The sequence below is a fragment of the Gopherus evgoodei genome, chromosome 6 (assembly GCF_007399415.2).
Source record: "Gopherus evgoodei ecotype Sinaloan lineage chromosome 6, rGopEvg1_v1.p, whole genome shotgun sequence".
NCBI classification, from domain to species: Eukaryota; Metazoa; Chordata; order Testudines; family Testudinidae; genus Gopherus; species Gopherus evgoodei.
This window is the reverse complement of record NC_044327.1, coordinates 119,847,993-119,871,819: the sequence shown is the minus strand read 5'-3', so window position 1 is coordinate 119,871,819 and position 23,827 is coordinate 119,847,993. Positions and strand designations below refer to the sequence as shown.

The following is a 23,827-nucleotide window of genomic DNA, read 5'->3' as shown; positions in this document are numbered from 1 at the left end:
TAGCTTATTCTATGTAATGGCAAGACAAACTCTGCCCTCAGCTACACCCGTGCTATCCTACTCATGTCAATGTGGAATGGCACAGGAGTAACTGAGGATGGAATGTGCTTAAGAGATAATATATCCCTAGGACTAGTTGTTCTCCAAAAGATAGAAATTCCCTTTAAAGAGCCTGCAATGGAGATAGCTCCAAAGTTACATGATTTGCAGTCATGGCATTAAATAAATAAATTCAGTTAGGCAACAGGACAGCTATTGTATATTATTGTATTAAGGTAGAACCCCGAGGTCCCCACCGAGTTCAAGGTTCCACTGTGCTGGTTGTTGTACTGGCACATACTAAGAGACTGTCTCTGCTGCACAGAACTTACATTCTAGACAAACAGGACAGACAAGAGTGTGGGAGAAGAAAATACTTCCGTTTCACAGGTGGGGAAGTCAGATACAGAGAAACGAGGGACTTGTACGGCGATACACAAGAAGTTGGTGGAAGAGCTGGAAACTGAACTCAGATATCCTGTGAGCTAGTTGCATGCCTTTACCTAAGAACATCCTTCCTCTCTCTCAGATGACCTGAAAAGAGAACTAAGTGTCGTGACACTCCCATTCCTTTTATGCACTGCCTCGGTTCATTAGATAATAGCAAGGAGAAATTTAGGATTGTGAAAGTAGGACATTTTAAATATTGCTACAGGCCTATTGATGAATTTAGCATTTGGGAGACGTGTATGGTAAACCTGATTATTTCCAGAAGAGCAGCTGTCATATCCTCAAAAGCTAACTTTTCTGGCCACTTAGGCGTAACACTGTCATCAGCCAGCTAACCTGAGCAATCAAGCATTTGAGCTATTAGACTGGAATGTGTAAATTAAAGGGGATATTTATAGCAAGAATAGCCACAGACTAGAACAGCTTCATATCAGGTCTCCTTATATAACACTGACTTTACTATCACTGCGTGTTTCTCCTGGCAGAGAGTTACATTTAATTCCTTTCCTCCCTACCTAAATGAAATGAGAGCAGCAGGTTGTGAATTCATTATTTTCTGAGAGAAATTGCAACAGCAGGAATCAGTGGAGAGGCTCAGCACTGAGGATGGTAGCCACTTAAAAACTTTCTCTGACTCTCCAGTGAATATTGTTATCATGCTGTCTGGAATGGCTCACGACCATGAGTGCCAACTTCATGGCAGACTGTCAAAAAGCAGGGCAGAAACCCTAAACTGGAGATAGGTTGTATAATTAGCGTTCACCAACCAAGTAACAGGTATGAACTCCTAAAGCACTATAACAACCTTACCCTGGAGTCACAGGCAGTCAGTCCTTTTGGGCATTCTAGTCTATCTTGTCACCCAGGCAAGCTGGACTATGTGATAGATGGTCACTTTAAACCCAAAACTGCAACAATATTCAGGTAACTCCCAGTCCCACAGGACCAGTCACTTACCGCAGGTCAGTTGTACTAAGATCTCAAACCAAAGATAATACCTGTAGTCAATAGTGCAATAAACTAACTCAAGATTTATTAACAAAGAATAGAAATAAGAGTTATTTACAAGGTTAAGACAGGAAACATACACACACAGAGTTACAGTCTTAGATTTAAAAAGGTAATATAAACTTCTATAATAAGCAGCTCTATAAATCCTTTAGGGCTGACCTATGCCAAGCAGCATGAGGATCTCTTGATTATGTTTGGGAATCTTTACCCCTCAGAGTACAAACAGCATAGAGTTTATCAGGGATTTTTTATGCCTCTCACCCCAGATTCCAGGATGATGGGATGAGTTCATGTGCAGGTTCCCCCTTCATGGAGGGAGTTAGGAATGCAATCAACAAGGTCTCCCTCCTTGTAGCATCCTTGGATGTTACACAGTGCTTTTAATGGGCCGTCTTGTGTGCAGGATGAGCACCTTACCTTAATTCAACTCTCAATATAATTTTACACCATGGGATACAGATATTCTAAGTAAGATTAATACATGAAGCATCCTACAACCATTCCATAAAGTTTAAACACATTCTTATAACACTAGTATCTATTTTAACTCTACTCACACACAGGTAAGCCAGACTGGTTTCCAACTACATATTTGTCAGTGCTCAGTGAGGCCCTGGGCCTTGGCATGAATTGGCACCTGGGCCCCAGTGTCACAACTGTAATAATCCTGAAGGCTCAGTTGCATGGGTCAGATGGCTAAGTAATCATAAAAAGTTACATACAACTGTTTGAGTTTGAAATTTTGATGAAGTTAAGTGGCAAGGAAAAGTACTTGAGGAGTGCCAGTGCCATGTCTAAATTATGTAGGCAGCCACACCCTGACGGCTTGTCTTCACTACCAGGGTAAGTCACCCTGATGTAGCTTAGGTTGACTTACCCTGGTGTCTTCACTGTGATACGCTGATGGGAAACATTATCTGGTCGACTTCCCTTACTCTTCTCAGAGAGGTGGAGTACCGGGGTTGACCAGAGAGAGCTCTGCCGTCAGTTTCACGGGGCTTCACTAGACCCGCTAAATCTCCTCCGTAGTGAAGGCAAGCCCTGAGAACAAATTCCAGCGTCTTCATTTTTGGACCAGCTGTTCAGCAAATATATTTACAGTGTACATTTTGAAATTGACATCCATTGTGAGCATTGAATTATTTCTGAAATTCTCAGCAAGGAGGGAAACTTTACAAAGCTCTCAAAGCTACAGTCCGAGGTAAGTAATGTGTGTGCAGTATATTTGTCAAATGATCATGAACACCATAGAAAATATATAGTGGAGGATGAAAATGTATTCCCTGCCTGAAGATTCAGAGCCAGGAAACTTATAATTTTGAGGGAGTGAGTGATTTCCCTGACTTTTCCCCCATGCAAATAAATCACCATGAGGATGGTGAAAATATTCAATTTCAGGAAATAGTTTTTTGAGAATGCATGGGAAGGTGAGGAATAGTTGGAGCCTTTAAAAACAAAAACAAAACAGGAAGCAGCATAGCTGGGTAGTGAGATGACACGGAAGAAACCCACAGTCACCAGCAGTTAATACATATTTCTGTACTATTCATTTAGATGAAGGATAGTCTTGTAGTTAAGATACTAGCATGTTCTGTCTACATTTCTGAGTCACTATTGTCATTTTCCTCCCTCCTAACTTTTGAAAACACCTTCCTATTCTGGAGAAAGAACTGATTATAAAGTAAATTAAACAAAATCAGAGGCAACAATACTTAAAGGTTTCCTTCCACAATTGTTTGCTAGACAGCAAATCTTTTATTAGTATCACAAGCCTTTAGTATCATAGGCCTGGTCTACATTGGGAGGAGGGGGAGTTGATCTAAGATACGCAACTTCAGCTACGAGAATAGCGTAGCTGAAGTTGACATATCTTAGATCGACTTAGATTGACTTACTTCGCATCCTCACAGCACAGGATGGACGGCCGCCACTTCCCCATTGGCTCCATTTCCGCCTCTCACCCTGGTGGAGTTCTGGAGTCGACAGGGAGTGCGTTTGGGGAACAATGTATCGCATCAAGACGAGACGCGATACATCGATCGCCAATAGATTGATCACTACCCGCCGATCCGGCAGGTAGTGTAGAAATACCCTAAGTAAATTTTAGTGCACCCATCATTTCATTAACTATATACCAGTGCTTTTTGATATTGTGGTGTTAACATTCCCATAAATGTGGCCAATTTATACCATTAAACTATACCTCTCCGCTTACTAATATCCAATAAGATGATGAAAATGCAAGTGCTTCAGAATTATTGTTTCTGTCTGAAAAAGTACACCACTTCTCTTGCACTTCCCAGGTTCAGGGTGGCTTTCACAGATCATATAATAGAATCATAGAAATGTAGAATGGAAGGGACCCCAAGAGGTCATCTAATGCATCCTACTGTGCCAAGACAGGACCAAGTAAACCTAGACCATCCATGACAGGCGTTTGTCTAACCTATCCTTAAAACCTCCAATGACTGGGATTCCATAACCTTTCTTGATAATCTAGTCCAGTACAACCATCCTTATAGTTAGAAAGGCTTTCCTAATATCTAACTTACATCTCCCTTGCTGCAGATTATATCATTTACTTTTTGTTCTACCTTCGGTAGCCACAGAGAACAATTGATCTCCATCCTCTTCATAACAGCCCTTAACATACTTGAAGACTGTTACCAGTCCCCCCTCGGTCTTCTTTTGTCACGACTAAACATATGCAGTTTTTTTTAACCTTTCTAGATAGGGCAGGTTTTCCAAACCTTTTTTCATTTTTGTTTCTTTCCTTATGACTTTCTCTAATTTCTCTACATCTTTCCTAAAGCATGTGGTGCCCCAAACTGGACAGAATCCTCACCAATGCTGAGTAGAGTGGGACAATTACTTCCTTTGTCTTACATCCAACAGATCCTTCTTGTGAAATAGTAGCCACCCAAAGATTAAATACAGAATCTATAAAACCTTCTTACTTTCACAGTCCCTCTGAAAATGATCCATGTCTCCCTGCCAATCGAAGGGCATCCAAATACACAAAATATGTAGGGAAGTAACCCAATGCAAACTGTGAAAACAAGCACCCTCTTACTAAGAGTGTAGTGAATAAATCACAATGAATATTTCATTGGACACCTTCTTCTGCTCACTGAATTTCACCAAGCAGATTGCAGCTTCCTTCAATTATTATATGAAAGCATTTGACAAGTTTTGGGTGAACATTCTCACCTGTATGGATTGATTGCACAGAGTTGTATGTCTTCTGGGTTTCCCACAGTCCCAATGCTACATCATTAGCCTTTATCTTGTGATGAGCTCTGTGTTGTACTCATCCTCTGCACATTAGCAGGGTGTGGTTTTTGCATAGAAACTAGGAATCTTTGTGAAGGAGACCACAGTAGAAAAAATATTTTCAAAATTATAAAAAGACAAAGACATCAAAGGTTTTATTTCTAAAATATACACCATAGTGAGAGATGCAAAGTCAGCACGTTATGTTTAACACAAATGTGGACATCATGACTTCTAATGGGGAGTGGATTTGTTTTAATGTTCACAAAGGGCTCCCTACCTAACTGGAGGAAGAGCCAGTGGAAGTTGATAGGAGGCTCCATACCCTGTGCAAAATGCAACAACCTACTCTCCAATCTGTTGGGAAGGTTGCTGATACAAATGGACTCACTGCTACATCTTCATCATTTTGTCCTGAAATTAAAAATAAAAGTTCTGGCAACTAGTTCACTTACACTTGCAGCAAATCTTGACTAAAGACTTCCTATTTAGAAGTCCCTTGGCTACATTGTTGGGATGCCCACAAGAACATTGGACAGCAAAGCAAAATTAATTATTAATTATCTTACTTGTAATACATCCTCTCCAAGCTACAACATGCTGCTCTTTTAAAAAATGAAAAGCTTGTAATAATGAATAGATCTGTAAAGTTCCAGAAATACATGACATTGCACAACGAGCAGCTTGAACCTGTAAATGAAATCACTTAATACAGAGAAGTCACCTTATGATGTAGCCATCACATTACCAAAAAGTGAAAGTTTAAACTGGCATTGATCCAAGGCCTATCATCAGCTATCTACCTGTAAATAACATTAATGCTCAATATCTTTGGAGAGTCTCAGGTGCCCTTTAAGCTAGTTTTGTTCACATATGTGATTTAGGGAGTAAATTCTGGCTCCTCCTCCATGGCCAAAAAGGACCCCAGCTGCAATAGTACCAATCGGTTTGAGCAGGTTTTTAATCATTGCGTCTGCACCAGTCCTGAATATGGTTTGTCACTGCCTATACTTATAGTTACACTGTGTTCACCTGTTGTTGACACTCATTGTTAGCAATGAATATCTTTCTAATACAGAGACAAAGAGTCCGGTGGCACCTTATAGACTAACAGAAGTATTGGAGCATAAGTTCCCATGAAAGCTTATGCTCCAATACTTCTGTTAGTCTACAAGGTGCCACAGGACTCTTTGTCACTTTTTACAGATCCAGACTAACACAGCTACCCCTCTAATACTCTAATATAGAGAAGACTTTAAGAAGATGGCGGAGTATTTTGTTATTTAACATATTCATAAATGATCTGGAAAAAAGGGTAAACAGTGAGGTGGCAAAATTTGAAGATGATATGAAACTACTGGGTGGGTGAGATTCTATGGCCTGCATTGTGCAGGAGGTCTGACTAGATGATCATAATGGTCCCTTCTGACCTCAAAGTCTATGAGCCCATGAGTCTACTCAAGATAGTTAAATCCCAGGCAGACTGTGAAGAGCTACAAAAGGATCTCTCAAAACTGAGTGACTGGGCAATGAAATGGCAGATGAAATTCACCCACTGATAAATGCAAAGTAATGCACATTGGAAAACATCATCCCAGCTATACATATAAAATGATGGAGTCTAAATTAGCTGTTACCACTCAAGAAAGAGATCTTGGAGTCAATGTGGATAGTCTCTGAAAACATCCACTCAATGTGCAGCGGCAGCCAAAGAAGTGAACAGAATGTTGGGAATAATTAAGAAAGGGATAGATAATAAGACAGAAAATATCATATTGCCTCTATATAAATCCATGGTATGCCCACTTCCTGAATACTGCATGCAGATGTGCTTGACTCATCTCAAAAAAGATATATTGGACTTGGAAAAGGTTCAAAAAAGGGCAACAAAAATTATTAGGGGTATGGAATGGCTGTTGTATCAGGAGAGATTAATAAGACTGGGATTTTTCATCTTGGAAAAGGGACAACTAAGGGGAGATATGATAGAGGTCTATAAAATCATGACCAGTGTGGAAAAAGTAAATAAGGAAGTGTCATTTATTCCTTCTTATAACAAAAGAATGAGGGGCCACCAAATGAAATTAATAGGCAGCAGGTTTAAAGCAAACAAAAGGAAGTATTTTTTCAACAACGCACAGTCAACCTGTGGAATTCTTTGCCAGAGGATGTTGTGAAGGCCAAGACTATAACAGGGTTCAAAAAAGAACTAGATAAATTCATGTAGGATAGGTCCATCAATGGCTATTAGCCAGGATGGACTGGGATGGTGTCCCCAGCCTCTTTTTGCCAGAAGCTAGGAATGGGCGACAGGGGATGGATCACTTGACGATTAGCTGTTCTGTTCATTCCCTCTGGAGCACCTGGCATTGGCCACTGTTAAAAAACAGGATATTAGGCTAGATATTAGGCTAGATGGACCTTTGGGTCTGACCCAGTATGGCCGTTCTTATATTCTTATGTTAGTGTTACCTTTCATTTGTTTCTGACCCCTCAAATTATCTGTATAGGCTTGGACATTTTAGCAGCTCGTATCTCAGCAGTTGCACTTCAGTCTAATTGTGTTGCAGCAGGTGAAGAAAACAGTTTAGTCATGTAGTCCCAGATCCACATGAGTATTCGGGTGCATAACTCCCATAGGTGCCTAAATATCTTTAAGGATTTTGGCTTTACAGTCAGCAAATTGAGACAGAAAGAAAGAAAGAATCTAGTTGATTAAAAGAAGTACACAACTGAAAGGCTAGGTGGCACAGTGGGGTCACATTTCATACTGGAGATTTAGTTTATACTGATCTCTACCATGCAAATTTGGTTGTCTCCAGTCAAACGCTGACAAATATTTATCTAGCTCATTCACCTTACAAGATAGTATGATTGATTGCCATTTATTTAATATACAATAACAAGCTTTCTGGTACAAAAAAGCTCCACTTCCTATTCAACGCACACACTTATTGTTCTATTGACCTATATTTTAAAAAAATGACTAGTGATGTTGGGTTTTTCCATTCTTGAGATGCCTCCAAGGGGCATGATTTGGTGAGAGCACGTGCTCTGCATTTTCTCAAAATCTGGCCCTGTTAAGATGTCTCAAGTTCGGCGCACGTGAAAAAAAATCACTGGTTGCTTATGTCTAAATGTATAATATAAACTTGCTTCCTGACACATTTCATTAACATTCAGAGACAGTAATTGCCTGCTAATTATTAGATCAGTAATAGGTTTTGTATCATCATCTATTACACCATGATTCCTAAAACATATATTACTATTCATCCCCTGGAATTTACTGTGTTCAACACACACATTAAGTGTCTTTTTTCAATCTCAGTAATATGTCTATTTAGGAATTTTAACTTATGCATTTAAATTAGATTTAATAGGAGTGGCTTTTTTGAAGCTGAAAGTTTGTCCATTAAGAATATCTCTCAGGCTACAGAAATGAAAGGTATGCTACAGGCTTTCTTAATTAAAACCAAGATGATCTTATAGAACAGGACCGAAGAATGGAGATATCATATTCTAATGGACTGGTAGGACTGGTAAATTTCACCTGGAATTAATTTTACCCAAGATCTTTTCTGCCCCAAATCACACATTTCAGCCTGTCTCAATGATTTCTCCTTCTGGGTAGCTCACTCTCAACTGAAACATAACATGGAGAAAATGGAACCTCTAATCTTACTCCTGAAACCCTTCCATATTCTCAGTCCCTGTTGACAACACCACCATTCTCAGGCCTGTAAACTAGGAGAACAGTGGCCATTCATGCATTCCCAGAATATTGGACATTCTAGTACTTCTGGAAATGGCATGGGACCATCCACACTTGTGTGAGCCCGCCCCTGCTGGCATGAAGGTGTAAGGTCATGCTGCACGGGGGACACTGTTTTGAAGACCATCCCATCTCACCCCATCCCCCACTAGCATGGGTGTGAAATCATGCCATAGGGGGCAGGATGGTGTGCTTTTCAAAATGGCACCCCCTCATCAATACCTTAGAAAAGCAGAACTGTCCGGCTTAAAACTGGACGAGTGGCCTGCCTAACTGAAAGCCATCTTTGACTCCGCCTTGCTGAGACATCAGAGAGGATCTGGCATCCAGCTTCTGCAGCTCCGTCCTCCATCACATTTAAAAAAAAATAAAAAAAATCAGACTTTTTTTTTCTGTCCAAACAGCTCAAACTCTCCCACCATCACCGCCTGTCTCGTTTCCTGCAATATCCTAGGATTACCACCTCAAGAAACAGAAAAAAATACCACTGGCCTCCATCCGACATCTCAGCCCTTGAGGGAGCCCCCTGCCATCCCCTCCCAGGATCCCCTGTTTCACCCATCCCTCTCCTCACCTCTTTCAGCTGGAGAGCCTAGAGTATGTCCCACTTCCCGGTGCCTGGGGCTGAGAGGAGCTGCTGCAGTTTCAACAAATTGGAGGCACCACATGCAGAGCAGGACGTGCGTGCTGGCTGTGCTCCCAGCCATGTGATGTGCATGGAAGTTAAAAGATTGCTGCATGGCCACAGGGAACATTGGTTCCCAGTGGGGAAAAAGAAGAACATTAAATCTATTTACTGGCAACCAGCAAGGTAGTACAAAAACTGGCCAGGCAGGTTAAAAACCAAACAGGTGACAACCCAGCAACCTCCTCCTCTCTGGCTTGTCTTATGTTGCTTGTCTTCTTATGCTGTGAGCTCTTCATGGCAGGGACTGCCTGTCTATGTATTTATGTGGCAAATGGGGGTCCCAATCCTGACTGGGGCACTTCCATAGTATAACTACTAAATAATAATAATAAATACTTTCTTAGTATGACTATTCCTCAGTAAATTTTAATAAGGAAATACCAGGTGGTTAATATTGAAACAACTCAGTGAGATAGTTCATTTATACAAGGCAAGTAGAATTGGACTCTTTGGGCTACTAGCTTGTAGTTTTCTTAAAATACCTGTTAATGCATGTTATATATTAATTGAGGCAGGACAGACAACAGTAATTCCATTTTGCAGAAGATCTTGAGATTTCAAAATTTAGTTTTGTTCTGATTTGGAATGAAAAAAAAAAATCAAAATTCTCCATGTAACAGAAATCTAAAAAAATTTTCATTTTCCAAAACCGAAATCTTTCATTTTGAAACAGAATTCTGTCTGGTGGGCTGATAGAAGCCTGGAAATCCTGGTTCTACAGCAGCCTAAAGCCTGGGACTCTGGGAGCTGGGTATTCCACAGGACTTTGACCTCCAGGCCAGCTGGCTCTGTGTGTTACCTGAGTCCCTGGGAAGCTGAGTCCCAGGAGCCAGGCAGCCGGGGGAGCCAGCTGGCCGAGAAGTCTTGAGGATGCCCATTCTCAATCAGTCCATCTGGAGGACTGCTCTAGAGCTGTGGTCTCTGGACACCTGGGCTCTCCAGCAGCAAGTTGGCCTCCGAGGAGCTGGGCGGGCAAGCTAGCAAGTTGCAAAAGCTGGGTTCCACTGGAACACTGATGAAGAAAACCCCTTTTCATGCAAAGCTTCAATTTTGGCAAACTGGCAAATTCCAGTGAAATGAAAACTGTTTTCTTTGAATTTTTCTGCCCAGCTCTAATATTAATAAGGTAACAAGACACCTATCAAGCCAGTGAAGCTGATAGGGAAACATCTACACCTCATCCTGCTGACTATCTGCAGCTTCTTTCTAATGGTCATCCTTGTTTGTGACTGTAAATTGCTCCTTATGTCATATGAAGCAACCGTACAAATTTAGATCCAAAAACGAACTATAAACCTGTATTGCAGGAAATACATGGGTGAACACTTCTTCTTTCTTTCCGAAAGTACTTCAGATTTTTTAAGACCAACACTTAAATTATTCAGTGTAGCTTTTTAAAATAAAAAATATGAGAGAAATGGGTCATCTCAATTTTGGGTCCATCCCCCCGAGACTAATGAAACCCCCATGGTTCACCATGATAGTACATCCCGGATTATCAGGTGATCAAGTGCCTTTAAAGATGAAAAACATACATTCAGGGTGGCTACCAGGGTAGTTCTGTGGTTTTTTTACTCAGGTACAACTGAAAGAGATATAGTCAAGGACTTCATCTTGGGGCCCAGTCTTCATATAGTGCATGAACAGGCCAAGCATGGAAGCTCAGCACGGCTCAGTGAAAGAATCCTTAGCACCTATCTGTGGTTTAGCACCCGGTCACCATGGCAACTTACCAGCAGCCTGGCGTGCCAATTGTAGAGATGAATAGCAGACCTGGCTTGCTGCTTCCCTCTTCTGTATCTCACACATGATCTTAGCAATGCGTGGCCAGGCCGGCTGGTCATGCTGTGTCCATTTTACCATTAATATGGTGCTATGTCCATTCCTCACACCACACCTCACTGTCTCCCTATATTTCCCCTGGGAGAACGCCAGTGAAATCTACTTCTGTGGCAGGCAGGGAACATATAACTTAGTGTCCCTGAAGCAGAAACTCGTATCCACACTGAAATAAGCACTAGCTCTAGTTACTTTTATTGTCATTGTGCTCTTCATTTGTAATATCGAAGACCTTCAAAATACATAGCCACATTTTCAAAGCCACATATAGACCCATGGCATGGAGCAAAGCCTATTTTTTTACATGGAGGCCTCCAGTTATGCCATTCCCAGTCAGAACATGCAAATACCAATTTGTAGGATTTTGCCTATGCAAAAAGGACGCATAAAGGTTACATCCTTCCATTTAGCATTGAACTTTAGCCTGAAAATTTCCCCCCTGAAACAATTCCATCAGTTCCTCCATTTTAAAACACTGACTTCTCTTCTGCTTTCCTCCTCCTTGGTTTTTAATTATGTAGCACATGTAGACTATTTCCTGGTCTTTTAGGGTATGTCTACATGGCACTGTGAGCCCAGGGTTTGTGGGACTTGAATCGGAATACCCATGTTAGAGAACCCTGGGACTGAGTGTCTACACTGTTTCTTAATCCCAAGTTAAGTTGTTTCTAACTTGGGCTTGAACCTGGGGCTCTGGCATCCACATTGCAGCACACAGACCTGAGTCAAAGCAACCATAAACACAGTCCCCTTCATGTCCTCGTGAAAAGGGGCTGCTTTAGCCCTTTGTCCATGATGCACTGTGGGAAAACTTTACTGCCTATCCTGCACATTACAGGAAATTAGAACAACCCGCCAATGCAGCCTGCCGTGGAGACAATTTGGTCTGTGTGAGCCCAGCTATTAGAGCAGCAACATGGAGGAGGAACCTTTTTAAGTAATTCTCTTGTTTGTGCTTTCACTCCTGTATCAGGAAATGGGCAGAGTATATGTGAGGTGTTGGTGGACATTTTGGCAGCATTTTCTGACCCACCAAAGGTACCTGACAGATTTGATAGAGGAAGAGGAGGAGGAGTACCCTGGCGTGGCAGACTCACACTGACAGATACTGCTCAGTACAACTGGCATAGCTGCTGATGCCCCTTATGTAGGCTGGTGTTTCTGGTGCAGGGTCATGAGATCACATCACCATACAGACCTGGGATGCCCAGCAGAAAGTCCAGAACTTTTGCATGAAGAAAGCTACATTTCTGGAGCTTTGTGAGCAGCTTGCTCCGACCCTCCAGCATAACACACATGAGGGCACTCTTGCTGGTCCAGAAGCAAGTTACTCTAACCACCTAGAAGCTGGCTACCCCAGATTACTACAGGTAGTTGCTAACATTTGGTGTTGGAAAAAGACTGGATGTGAGTAAAGTGGTGGCGGAGGTTGCTGAGGCAATTGGGTGTGTGGTTTAGCCCGTTAAAGCTATACTAGAGGTAACTGCTGGATTTGAGAAACTGGGGTTTCCTAATTGCACTGAGGCTATTGATTGGACTCATGTGCCACGTTGTGGCCCTCCTCAAAGAGCACGTGAGTACATAATCTGCAAAGGGTACCACTCCTTTGTTAGGCAGGCCCTTGTGGATCACAGAGGCCAATTTATGAATGTCAGTGGCAGCTGCAGTGGGAAAGTGCATGATGTCAGAGTTTTTTGTCTCTCAAGAGTCTACATTCTTGAACAGGCTGGGAAACTACTACCAAATGACATTATCATAAACAGTGTTACTGTCCCCAGTGTTATTCTGGGGGAGCCTACATGTCCCCTTTCACATGGCAGGAGTCTGCAGCATACATCCTTCCTCCTGGGCCATTAGCTCAGACTAAGCTGTGCTACTCCCTTTTATACTGCTATTCCAACTGGAACATGCCCACCAGAGACGAGGGGGCCTGACTTCCTCAGCCCACAGTGTGGTGTTAACCCCTGCTTGTCCAGTACACCTGTCACAGGGCACTACTGACAAAGGTAGATGTTATTCCAAGCTGCTGGTAGGAAACACAGCACATCTGTGAGTAGAGTGGCCTTATCAACTACCAAGCTAGCCCCAGAAAATACTCCCTTCCCCACAATGTGACTAACTATGCGGAATTCCTTATTCAGGAAAAATTTTGCAGCCATCAGCAAGCAGGATTGGGTCAGAATCCATGAGAGAATTAACAGGATGCTGCACTAGCTCACACATGGCTTACCCTGTTATTGCTGCATGCAAACATACAGAACTCCACAGCCTCTCTCCTCTCTCCCCTCCCCTGGCACATTTGTGGACAAAAGCTGACACCCAATTTGTACTTGGGAGCATAGGTGCCGACTTTATGGGTGCTCTGGGGCTGGAGCACCCATGGGAAAAAATTAGTGGGTGCTCTGCACCCATTGGCAGCCAAACTGTGCTCACCCCCTGCCCCACCTCCTCCTCCCTCGCCCTGAGCACGCCGTGTCCCCACTCCTCCACCTACCTCCCAAGTGTTTCCCGCCCGGCCGCTGCCAAATAGCTGTTTGGTGGTGTTAGCACGCTCCGGGGGTGGGGGAGGAGTGGGAACATGATGTGCTCCAGGGAGGAGGTGGGGAAGAGGTGGGGCCAGGGTGGGGATTTGGGGAAGGGATTGGAATGGGGGAAGTGCAGGGGCGGGGCCTCATGGAAGGGGTGGAGTGGGGGTGGGGCCGGGGGCAGAAGGGGGGTCGAGCACCCAGGGGAAAAGAGGGCAAGTCAGTGCCTATGCTTGAGAGGAATGGTTTAGTCACCTATGGACTGCATGGACTACCTCTAACTGAAATGGACTGGATTTGGAAATAGAACACAGTTTCCCAAACACTCACACTAACGTCACTGTTTCCAGGTGGCTCCGTAGCCTATTGAGTGGTTACAGAGCAGCACAATTTAAGCCATTATTACTTAAAGGAAAACATGAATGACAACAGCACACATCTGTGACTTTACAGTGAAAATACTCTTCAAAGCTGTTTCTTACTGTTTGCAATTCCCAGTCAGCATTTTGATCACCATGTGGTGGGGAAAAGGGGGGGATGCCAAGATGCCGTGATACAATCTGCCATTAGCAGATACACAGATGTTGGTAGCTGGGGTGTCTCATAACTTTTGCACTGGTTCTTAGAGCAGAAATCCCTACTATTACTGTAGTGATAAATTTTAAATTGGAGTCAGAAACTTACTGGGCTCTGGGATGGCTTCTGTCTCCATCAGGTTTGCTGCAAGCTTGGCAGCGGGGTGTTCCTCAGGGCAGGGATCAAACAGCTTTTCCAAGTAGGGAGCTAGAATTTGATCCTGTTCCACAGCCTGCTCTGGGACTGGTTTCAAAAACAGTTACTTTATGCTTCCCATTCAGCTCCTGCTCTGGCTCACATCAGCCCCCATGCTGGATTCAGGGGCCAGCAGCATCCTGGCTGACCAGGTCATCATCACCATAGCTGGCTCTGTGCTGGGTGTCGTGCCCAGCACTCAGTCAAACTCATAAAATGGGAATGAGATTGGAGAGTTGCCTGAGGTGCAGTTTTAGTCCCTGGTTTTCCAGTACTCACTCTTCATTTTCTTAATAGGCTCTCTGCACTGGTCACTGCTCCAGAAAATTTGCAAAGCTGCCAGCGTTTTAGCTGTCTGCTGGCACATGTAGTCATTCCTGGTACTTTTGCTAAAGTTCACAGTTTTACTGGCCTCACATCAGAGATTCACTAAAACGTGATTGTGCTCCCATGACCAGGAAGCAGCACACTTTGCAAAAAGCTTGGTCTGTTCAGGCTCCATTGCAAACTCAGGGGGCTCTCTGATGGTGAGTTTGCAGCTTGGTGATCAGAAGACAATGGGTTAATTAACACTGATTCACAGAGCACCTGCTGTACACCAATGGGGCAGGGGTGGCTTCCATTTTCAGTTGAGTTGATTGGAGATTGTTGGGATAGAGGACAAAGGAAGTCAGCCCATGGGATTGTGGGATACTTCTGGTAGACTGCCAGGACACAAGTCAAGCAGGGCTGCGTCTACACTGCAAAGCAATAGGGCTCAAACCCTTGCTCACAGCTTGACTTGGGTTCGAGCCCTGGGTTAGCGTGATTTGTATGTAGGTGGAAGGGGGTTAGGCTTGAGCCTGAGCTTACATTGCAGTGGATATATACCATTATTGTTCTCCACTCAGTTTTAAGTTGAATCCAATGATCCTCTCTTTCGCTTCATATTGTTAGCCCATTTATGGAGAACAACTGAGAATATTTAGATTGTAAGCCCCATTTTTTGTTCTGTGTTTATAGAGCGCCTAGCATAATGGGGTCCTGGTCCATGACGAGGCCGTATAGGCAGAATGGTAATACAAATATTAATAAAAAATAATAATGAATGGCCAGTTCAATAAGGACTGCCAGCAAAAGAGTGGGGCCAGGATAACAGCTCAATTGCAGGGTGTCCTACGGACAGAGCAAATACAGGGGTGCTTATTGACAGCAATGGATGGAATGATGTTGTGGTGCTGAAATTTGTAAATAATTTTTAAAATGTAAGGGTCCTAGGCTTCTTCAGAATAGCTTGTTATACCAGGATTTGAGTGAAACCTCACTGAAACTGGTGGGTATAATAGCTGTCCTTCATTCAGAAGGAGTGCAAGAAGCAATTAAATTCCTTTTTGGAGTAAAATACTTGAAATGATAGAAGCCATCATGCAAAACACAGGCCACATGCAAGGCTGGTGAGGAACTGAGCTATGTGGGTTGGCAGGGTTTCATTGGGGGCTGAATGCAAATGCAAAGGGCCAGGTATTGTTTTGGTGGAGCTGTGTATGTGTGTGCGAGCACAGAGGCAGGTAGAAACACCCCAGAAGCAGACAGAGAAGGCAGCAGAAAGCCAAAGACAGACAGAAAAATACTTGCTGTGTGACTCTGAGTGAAAGCTAACAGAGATTTTTGGGCAAGTGCTGGCTAGAGAAAGAGGTTTGGAGTTGTGAGCAAAAAACTGTCTCTTGTTTGACTGCTGCTGTGTTCAGGAAAACAGGACCTGGTGCATTCTGTGTAAATAAACAGGACTGCATGAAATACACCTCTACCCTGATATACCATGACCCAATATAACATGAATTCGGAATAACTCAGTAAAGCAGTGCCCTGGGGGGAGGCGGTGCTGCGCACTCTGGCAGATCAAAGCAAGTTTGATATAACGCGGTTTTACCTATAACACGGTAAGATTTTTTGGTTCCCGAGGAGAGCGTTATATCGGGGTAGAGGCGTACCTCACTCCATCATCAATTTCTCCCCCAATGAGAACAAACCCCAGAATATTGGCTAACTGTTCAGATTAAAAAGGGGTAACAGCTTTCACAGTGCAGAGGAACTCCACAGCCTGCCTCAGTACTGTGGTTATGGAAGCTACCCCAAACCCTGAATGGGTTTGCTCACCTTAGGGCAACTGCATACTTCCCCCAACCTATCCCTTCCTGTAGGGCAAGCCTAACTCCATACAATCACCGTATAATATATAGTAGTCAGGAGCTGGAGACTGATGCTGCAGGAGGCACAGAGAATGCTCATGTCTCTCCAACATCCTAGACTTACTCCTTGGTTTACCAACAGGCACAGAGAAAAGATTTCAAGTATCAGGTGCCCTGCAGGCATCACATAAGTACTGCCATACTGGGTGAGAACAATGGCCCATCTAGCTTGATATCCTGTCTTCCAACATTGGCCAATGCCAATGCTTCAGAGAGAATGATCAGAATAGGGCAATTTAGTGAGTGATCCACTTCCTGTCATCCAGTCCCAGCTTCTAGCAGTCAGAGGTTTAGGGACACCCAGGGTTTGCGCCCTGACCATCTTGCCTAATAGCCATTGATGGCCCCATCCTCCATGAACTTACCTAACTCTTTTTTTGAACCCAATTATACTTCTGGCCTTCACAACATCCCCTGGCAATGAGTTCCACAAAGTACTTCCCTTGTGTATTAATTTCAGTGGTGGCCCTTGGTTCTTGTGTTATGTAAAGGGATAAGTAACATTTCCTTATTCATTTTTTCCATACCATTCATGATTTTATAGACCTTTATCGTATTCCCGCTCAGTCGCTTCTTTTCCAGGCTGAACAATCTCAGACTTTTTAAGCTCTCCTTATATGGAAGCTGTTCCATACCTCTAATCATTTTTGTTGCTTTTCTCTCTACTTTTTCCAATTCTAATATATCTTTTTTGAGATGGGGCAACCAGAACTGCACGAGTGTTCAAGGTGTGGGCATACCATGGATTTATATAGTATCATTAAGATATTTTTCTGCCTTATTATTAAAGCTATGATTATGTCACAGATGTCACAGTAGTCACAGAATCTGTGACTTCCAGAGACCTCTGTGATATATTCTGCTTCAGCTGTGGGGCTTGAGCTGTCACCCAGTGGGGGTGCCAGAGCTCTCAGCTGCCAGCCCCCACTGGTGGTGAAGGTCCCACAGCTCCCAGCCGCCATGGGCTGTGGGGGGTGCTGCAGTTCCCAGGTGCCTGCTCAAGCTCCAAGCTGCAGGAGCTCTGAGCTGCAGCAGGAGTGCCTGCAGGTCTGAGCTGCCATGGGCAGCCCCTGGAGCTCCCAGCCATTGTGGCCAGCAGATTGCCTTGGAGATCCCAGCTGCAGGGTACCCTGAAGCTCCCAGCCATCACGAGCAGAAAATGGCCCTGTAGCTTGGCAGGTGGCCCCCGGAGCTCCGAGCTGCCACGATTGTGGGGGCCCTTGGAGCTCCACAGGCAAGGGGGCCCCACAGTCCTAGCCTCTGTGGCAGGGGATCCTGCAGCTCTCAGCAGCTGTGAGAAGCAACGGGTGGATGCTGGACCCCCCCCCATCCCCATTTTGTCAGGGTTATTTTTAGTAAAAGTCACTACAGGTCACAGGCTTCAATGAATTTTTATTTATTGCGCATGATGTGTCTGTGACTTTTACTAAAAATTCCCATTACAAAATCTTAGCCGTACTTATCTATATGTCTATCTATCATGCCGCTTGAAAAATCCAAAACAGAACTTAACTAATGAGACATGATGGGCACCTATAGAATTCCCACACTATGTTTATTTAAAATTATTATTATGAATTATTTGTATGACTGTAGCAACTAAGTCCCTTCTTGCCTTGCTCCCATCTGCAGCCATGTAAGATAGTTACTGTTATCCAGTGAAGGAGAATGGATGAGGGAAAGATATGAGCACAATTAGTCAGAAGATAAGGATGGATCTTGTTTACCAGTGTTCTTTGCTCTCTCAGCAGCTCCACAACCCTCCCCTGCACAATAGATGCATTTCCCCTAGAGCCGGTGGAAAGTTTTCCATTGAAACTGGTTTTTGATGGAAAGTGGATTTTCAGTTAAACAAATATGTGCATGAAAGGTGTTGGCTTTCTGCAGAAAATTTTGAAATTTCATCAAAAAACATAAATCTTTTGGCTGAAAACCAAAATATTTTGACTGAAAGTGGTGCCACTATGCCTCATGGTAGTTGTTGTTTTCCTCCATAGGCTGGTCTTTCTGACAAAACTACATTTCCCATGAAACATCAAGGCCAGGGACTCCCTCTCTCCTTACCAAGAGGGGGAAGCAATGCATCACAGGAGGTAAAATATGGCCAGAAAGCTTAGCCAATAGAGGAGAACTACAACTCCCAGCAGGCAACATGGCATCAGCTTGAATCTAAATATTTCAGTGTCCAGTCAAAATATTTTGCTGACAAGTTTACATTTTTCCATGGGGAGGTGAAACCAAAACTATTTCCCAAATAGCTCTAATTTCCTTTTCTCCCCACAATTTAGTCTTAGCCCTGGTCTACACTATGAGATTAGGTCAAATTTAGCAGTGTTAGATCGATTTAACCCTGCACCCGTCCACACGGCGAAGCCATTTTTGCTGACCTAAAGGGCTCTTAAAATCAATTTCTGTACTCCTCCCCAACGAGAGGATTAGCACTGAAATCGACCCTGCTGAGTCGAATTTGGGGTAGTGTGAACGCAATTCGAAGGCATTGGCCTCCGGGAGCTATCCCAGAGTGCTCCATTGTGACAGCTCTGGACAGCACTCTCAACTCAGATGCACTGGCCAGGTAGACAGGAAAAGCCTCGCGAACTTTTGAATTTCATGTCCTGTTTGGCCAGTGTAGTGAGCGGATCAACACAGGTGACCCTGCAGAACTCATCAGCGTACATGACCATGGAGTCCCAGAATAACAAAAGAGCTCCAACATGGACCGAACGGGAGGTACTGCATGTGATCGCTGTATGGGGCGACAAATCCACACCATCTGAACTCCGTTCAAAAGGACAAAATGCCAGATTATTTGAAAAAATCTCCAAGGGCATGAAGGACGAGGTTATAACAGGGACCCACAGCAGTGCCATGTGAAGCCTACCAAAGAACCAGAGAGGCAAATGGCTGCTCTGAGTCAGAGCTCCAGTGTCATAAACAGAGAGTTAAGGGTTAATGTTTCCTTTACCTGTAAGGGGTTAACAAACAGTGAAACCGGGAACACCTGACCAGAGGACCAATCAGGAGACAAGACACTTTCAAATCTCGGTGGAGGGAAGTCTTTGTTTGTGTATTCTTTTTCTTTGTCTGTTGTTCTCTCTGGGTTCTGAGAGTAACCACACGTACCTACAGGATCTCTAATCTTTTGTTCAAATTTAGTAAGTACAAAAGTAGAAAGGCGGTTTAGTCTTTTTGATTGTTTTTCTTTATTTGCAAATGTGTATCTGGCTGGTAGAAATTTAAGGTGTATTTGGCTGGAAGTATTTTAAATTGTATTTCTGCTGGGGGAGGCTTCTCTTTAGTGTCTATAAGCTGAAAGACCCTGTAACTTTTACCATCTAAATTACAGAGACAACTTTTACTTTTTTTCTTTCTTTTTATTAAAAGTTTTGCTTTTTAAGACCTGTTTATTTTTTTCCCCTTGTTGAGGCTCAAGGGAATTGAGTCTGTACTTACCAGGGAATTGGTGAGAGAAGGGAGGGGGGAAGGGTGGAATCCCTTTGTTTTAGATTCACGAAGCTTGAATCTGTATTGCCTCTGGGTGAGGAAAAAAAGGGGAGGGGGGAAAGGGACATTCCTCCCTGTTCTAAGATTCAAGGGGTTTGAATCACAGTGATCTTCCAGGGTAACCCAGGGAGGGAAAGCCTAGGAAAGGCACTGGTGAGGGACAGAGCTTACTTTCCTTGTGTTAAGATCCAGGAGGTCTGGGTCTTGGGGGTCCCCAGGGAAGGTTTTGGGGGGACCAGAGTGTATCAGGCACTCCAAGTCCTGATTGGTGGCAGCTATCAGATCTAAGCTAGTAATTAAGCTTAGGGGAATTCATGCTGGTACCCCATCTTTGGGACTCTAAGGTTCAGATTGGGGAATTATACTATGACACCCAGACATGCTGCTTCTATGATGAGTTGCATGCCATTTTAGGGGGTGCCCCTACAACTACCCCAACCCTGTGCTTCCCTCCTCCCCGACTCCTCCCGGGCTTCCTTGGCAGTTATCCTCTCATTTGTGTGATGAATTAATAAAGAATGCATGAATTTGAAACAATGACTTTATTGCCTCTGCAAGCAGAGATCAAAGGCGGGGGGGAGGGCAGTTGATGTACAGGGAAGTAGAGTGAACCAAGGGGGCGGGTTTTCATCAAGGAGAAACAAACAGAACTTTCACACTGTAGCCTGGCCAGTCACGAAACTGGTTTTCAAAGCTTCACTGATGCACAGTGAACCCCGCTGTACTCTTCTAACTGCCCTGGTGTCTGGCTGCTCATAATCAGCGGCTGGGCACTTTGCCTCAACCTCCCATCCTGCCATAAACATCTCCCTCTTACTCTCACAGATATTGTGGAGCACACAGCAAGCAATAATAACAATGGGAATGTTGTTTTCTCTGAGGTCTAACCGAGTCAGTAAACTGCGCCAGCGAGCTTTTAAACATCCAAAGGCACATTCTACCACCATTATGCACTTGCTCAACCTATAGTTGAACTGCTCCTTACTACTGTCCAGGCTTCGTGAGCCATGGGAGCAAGGGGTAGGTGCGACTGCACGGTGCTGCCGACTGGGAGGGCAGCCTGAGGCAGAAGCCTCCAGCTGGCATGATATTCCAGGCAGGACTGAATCTCCATTAGATGAGACTTAAAGAAGAGAATGACCTGGAGTCATTCCCATTTTTGTCCAGGCACCCCCGACCGACCTCACCGAGGCTGGCCAGGAGCACACATGGGACGACTACAATGGCTAGCAGTCGTATTGTACTATCTGCCGTCCGCAAGGCAAGGCAAGGCAAGGGGATGCTGCTGTGTAGCATTGCAGTACTGCATCTGCCAGCAGCACCCAGGAGACATATAGCGACAGTGAGCTGAGTGGGCTTCATGCTTGCCATGGTATGTCATCCGCACAGGTAATCCGGGAAAAATGTGAGAAATGATTTTTTGCTGTTGCTTTCATGGAGGGAGGATGAGAGGGGAGCCTGACAACATATACCCAGAACCACCTGCGACAATGTTTTTGCCCCTCAGGCATTGGGAGCTTAACCCAGAATTCCAATGGGCGGCGGAGACTGCGGGAACTGTGGGATAGCTACCACAGTGCAACACTCCAGAAGTCGACGCTAGCTTTGGTACTGTGGATGCACACCACCGACTTAATGTGCTTAGAGGGGACACACACAATCAACTGTATCAAATCGATTTCTAAAAAAAGACTTCTATTATATCAACCTAATTTCATAATGTAGACACACCCTTAGACATCAGCCTGTGCTTAGACATCGGCCCAGTGTACAGGAGGCTGCATAACTTATGATCAGCATTGAGCCCAGAATTTACTCTTTGGCTTGGCTTGTATGAGGTAATTTCTGGGAATTATTACTGTCAACTGCAGCAAAAGAACTAGTTAAAAATAGCTAAATTATGTAACAGATGCCTAGGAGCACCTTGGAATAATGCATTGTGAACTGTCATTCCACTCATCACAATCACATTTGTTTATCTGCCCATGTGGCGCACAGCTGTGGCTTTTTTGGCAGTGAGGGTTTTTGTTGTTATTGCAGCCTGGGAGACTCATAAGTTCAAAATCTTTCATCTTCATTCTCCAGCACAATTCTCCCAGGTGCCCGTCCCTCAATGCTTTACGTATCTTTTGATTATTCTAATTATTTCAGTGCACTCTTTACAGACATGGCCACAATGGGCCCATAGGCACAGCCTAAAGGTTCCTGTTTGTTCCTAGAGAATACATTCCCGAATGATGGTGAAATAGCTATGCTGAAATGCTGGGGGCTGAGATGCAAATGAGCTCTCGTCACTGTGGTCTTCAATGAGCTAAAACTAATACAGGAGGTGAGGCAGATGTTGGAAAACAAGGGCTTGGTGCTGCTCCCATTGAAGTCAACTGAAATCACTTTATTTTGCCTCCGTGTGACTATTTCCTAGATTGCTGTTTTAAATAATTGTATTTAAATTTAGATAAAATCAATCAATGTGAGCTCTTTTCACCGAAGTCCCCTGAACCGTCTAGACCCTTATATTGAGTATACTCAGTACAAATGTGAAAAATTCCAAGAGATGTCAAACATGAACTTTCTACAGTGAATCAGGAGTTACTGGCACAAAGGACTAGCATTCTGATAGCAAGAAAATTCATAGCCCAAACAATTCACTCCCGTGCGGGTGGCATTTTAATGCAGTGTTGACTTACTGCTACAGCCTCTCTCTGTCACAGCAGTTTGTTGTTTCTCTAGAGGTGTTTCTGTATATTCTAGTTATACTTACCCCAATCTGCAAAAACAGCTTTAAAAGGAGATGGTTTCTTCTTCTTTTTTGAAGATGTTAATGATGGAAGCATAGGTAACTCAGAGAAACCAGGCAAGCTCTGGGAAAACTACTGAGGTGAGAACCAAAATAACAGGCTACATCTGAATCTTGGATCTCCCTTCCTGGAGGTGGGAGAGGAGGGAAGCAATGATGATATTGTCAAGCAGTAGGGAACAAAAGCCAAACTTACCCCATAGTTTAAAGTGTGATAACGAGTGTTCTCCTCAAGTTGTGTAACCCACTATAGTAGTAAGTTTATGTAACAGGGGCCCCTGTGTCCAATCCACAGGTGATATGAGATTGTTACAGAGGCACTTAGCAGCTCGGGCTTTTAGCTCTGGAGGTCCCTGGTTCAGTCACTGTTGTGTCAGCTAAGAGGGCAGCTGTCACATCTGTACCTGTGCATTTTCATAGGAAAACCAAGAAACCAAGGGATAGAGCAATTAAGGGATTCCCCCAAGGTCACTCAGGCTGTGGCAGAGCAATGGGTAGAACTCAGCTTGCCTAATTCTCAATCTTGTGCCTTAACCACAGGACTCTTCTTCCTTTGGAGTTCTGCTTCTAGTAGGAATAAGGTCCAAGAAAGGCTTCAAAATGGGAGACAAATACATGGGTGCAGAAACAGAACACTACTGTATATCTGAGCTATTCTAGTCATAGCGTCACAATCAGGACAAGAGCAATCAGACCTAGTCATTGGATCAGCGGTCGGGAGTCAGGTTAGCATTTGAGACAGCCCAGACAGCAAACCGAGAGGCATCAGGAGGCAGGCAGGGCCAGGTTACCTGGAGATCAGGGTTGAGCGACATGTTACAGAGAGCAATCAAGGAGCAAAGTTGAGGACAAACAGGGTCAGAAGCCCAAGTCTAGAGCCTATTGAAAGCAGGGCCTGGAGCAGAGAAGGGCAGGCTCTCTGTGTTG

General features: G+C 43.9%; 1 long non-coding RNA gene across 1 annotated transcript; it reads right to left on the bottom strand.

Moving 5' to 3' along the window:
* Positions 1-551: 551 nt before the first annotated feature.
* On the bottom strand, positions 552-20,659 carry LOC115653668. Its single transcript, XR_004000976.1, has 4 exons — positions 20,543-20,659; positions 19,714-19,722; positions 13,558-13,565; positions 552-563 (listed from the first exon to the last, which is right to left on the bottom strand). It is a non-coding gene; the product is annotated as an uncharacterized LOC115653668 (long non-coding RNA).
* Between the last annotated feature and the right edge of the window lie 3,168 nt (positions 20,660-23,827).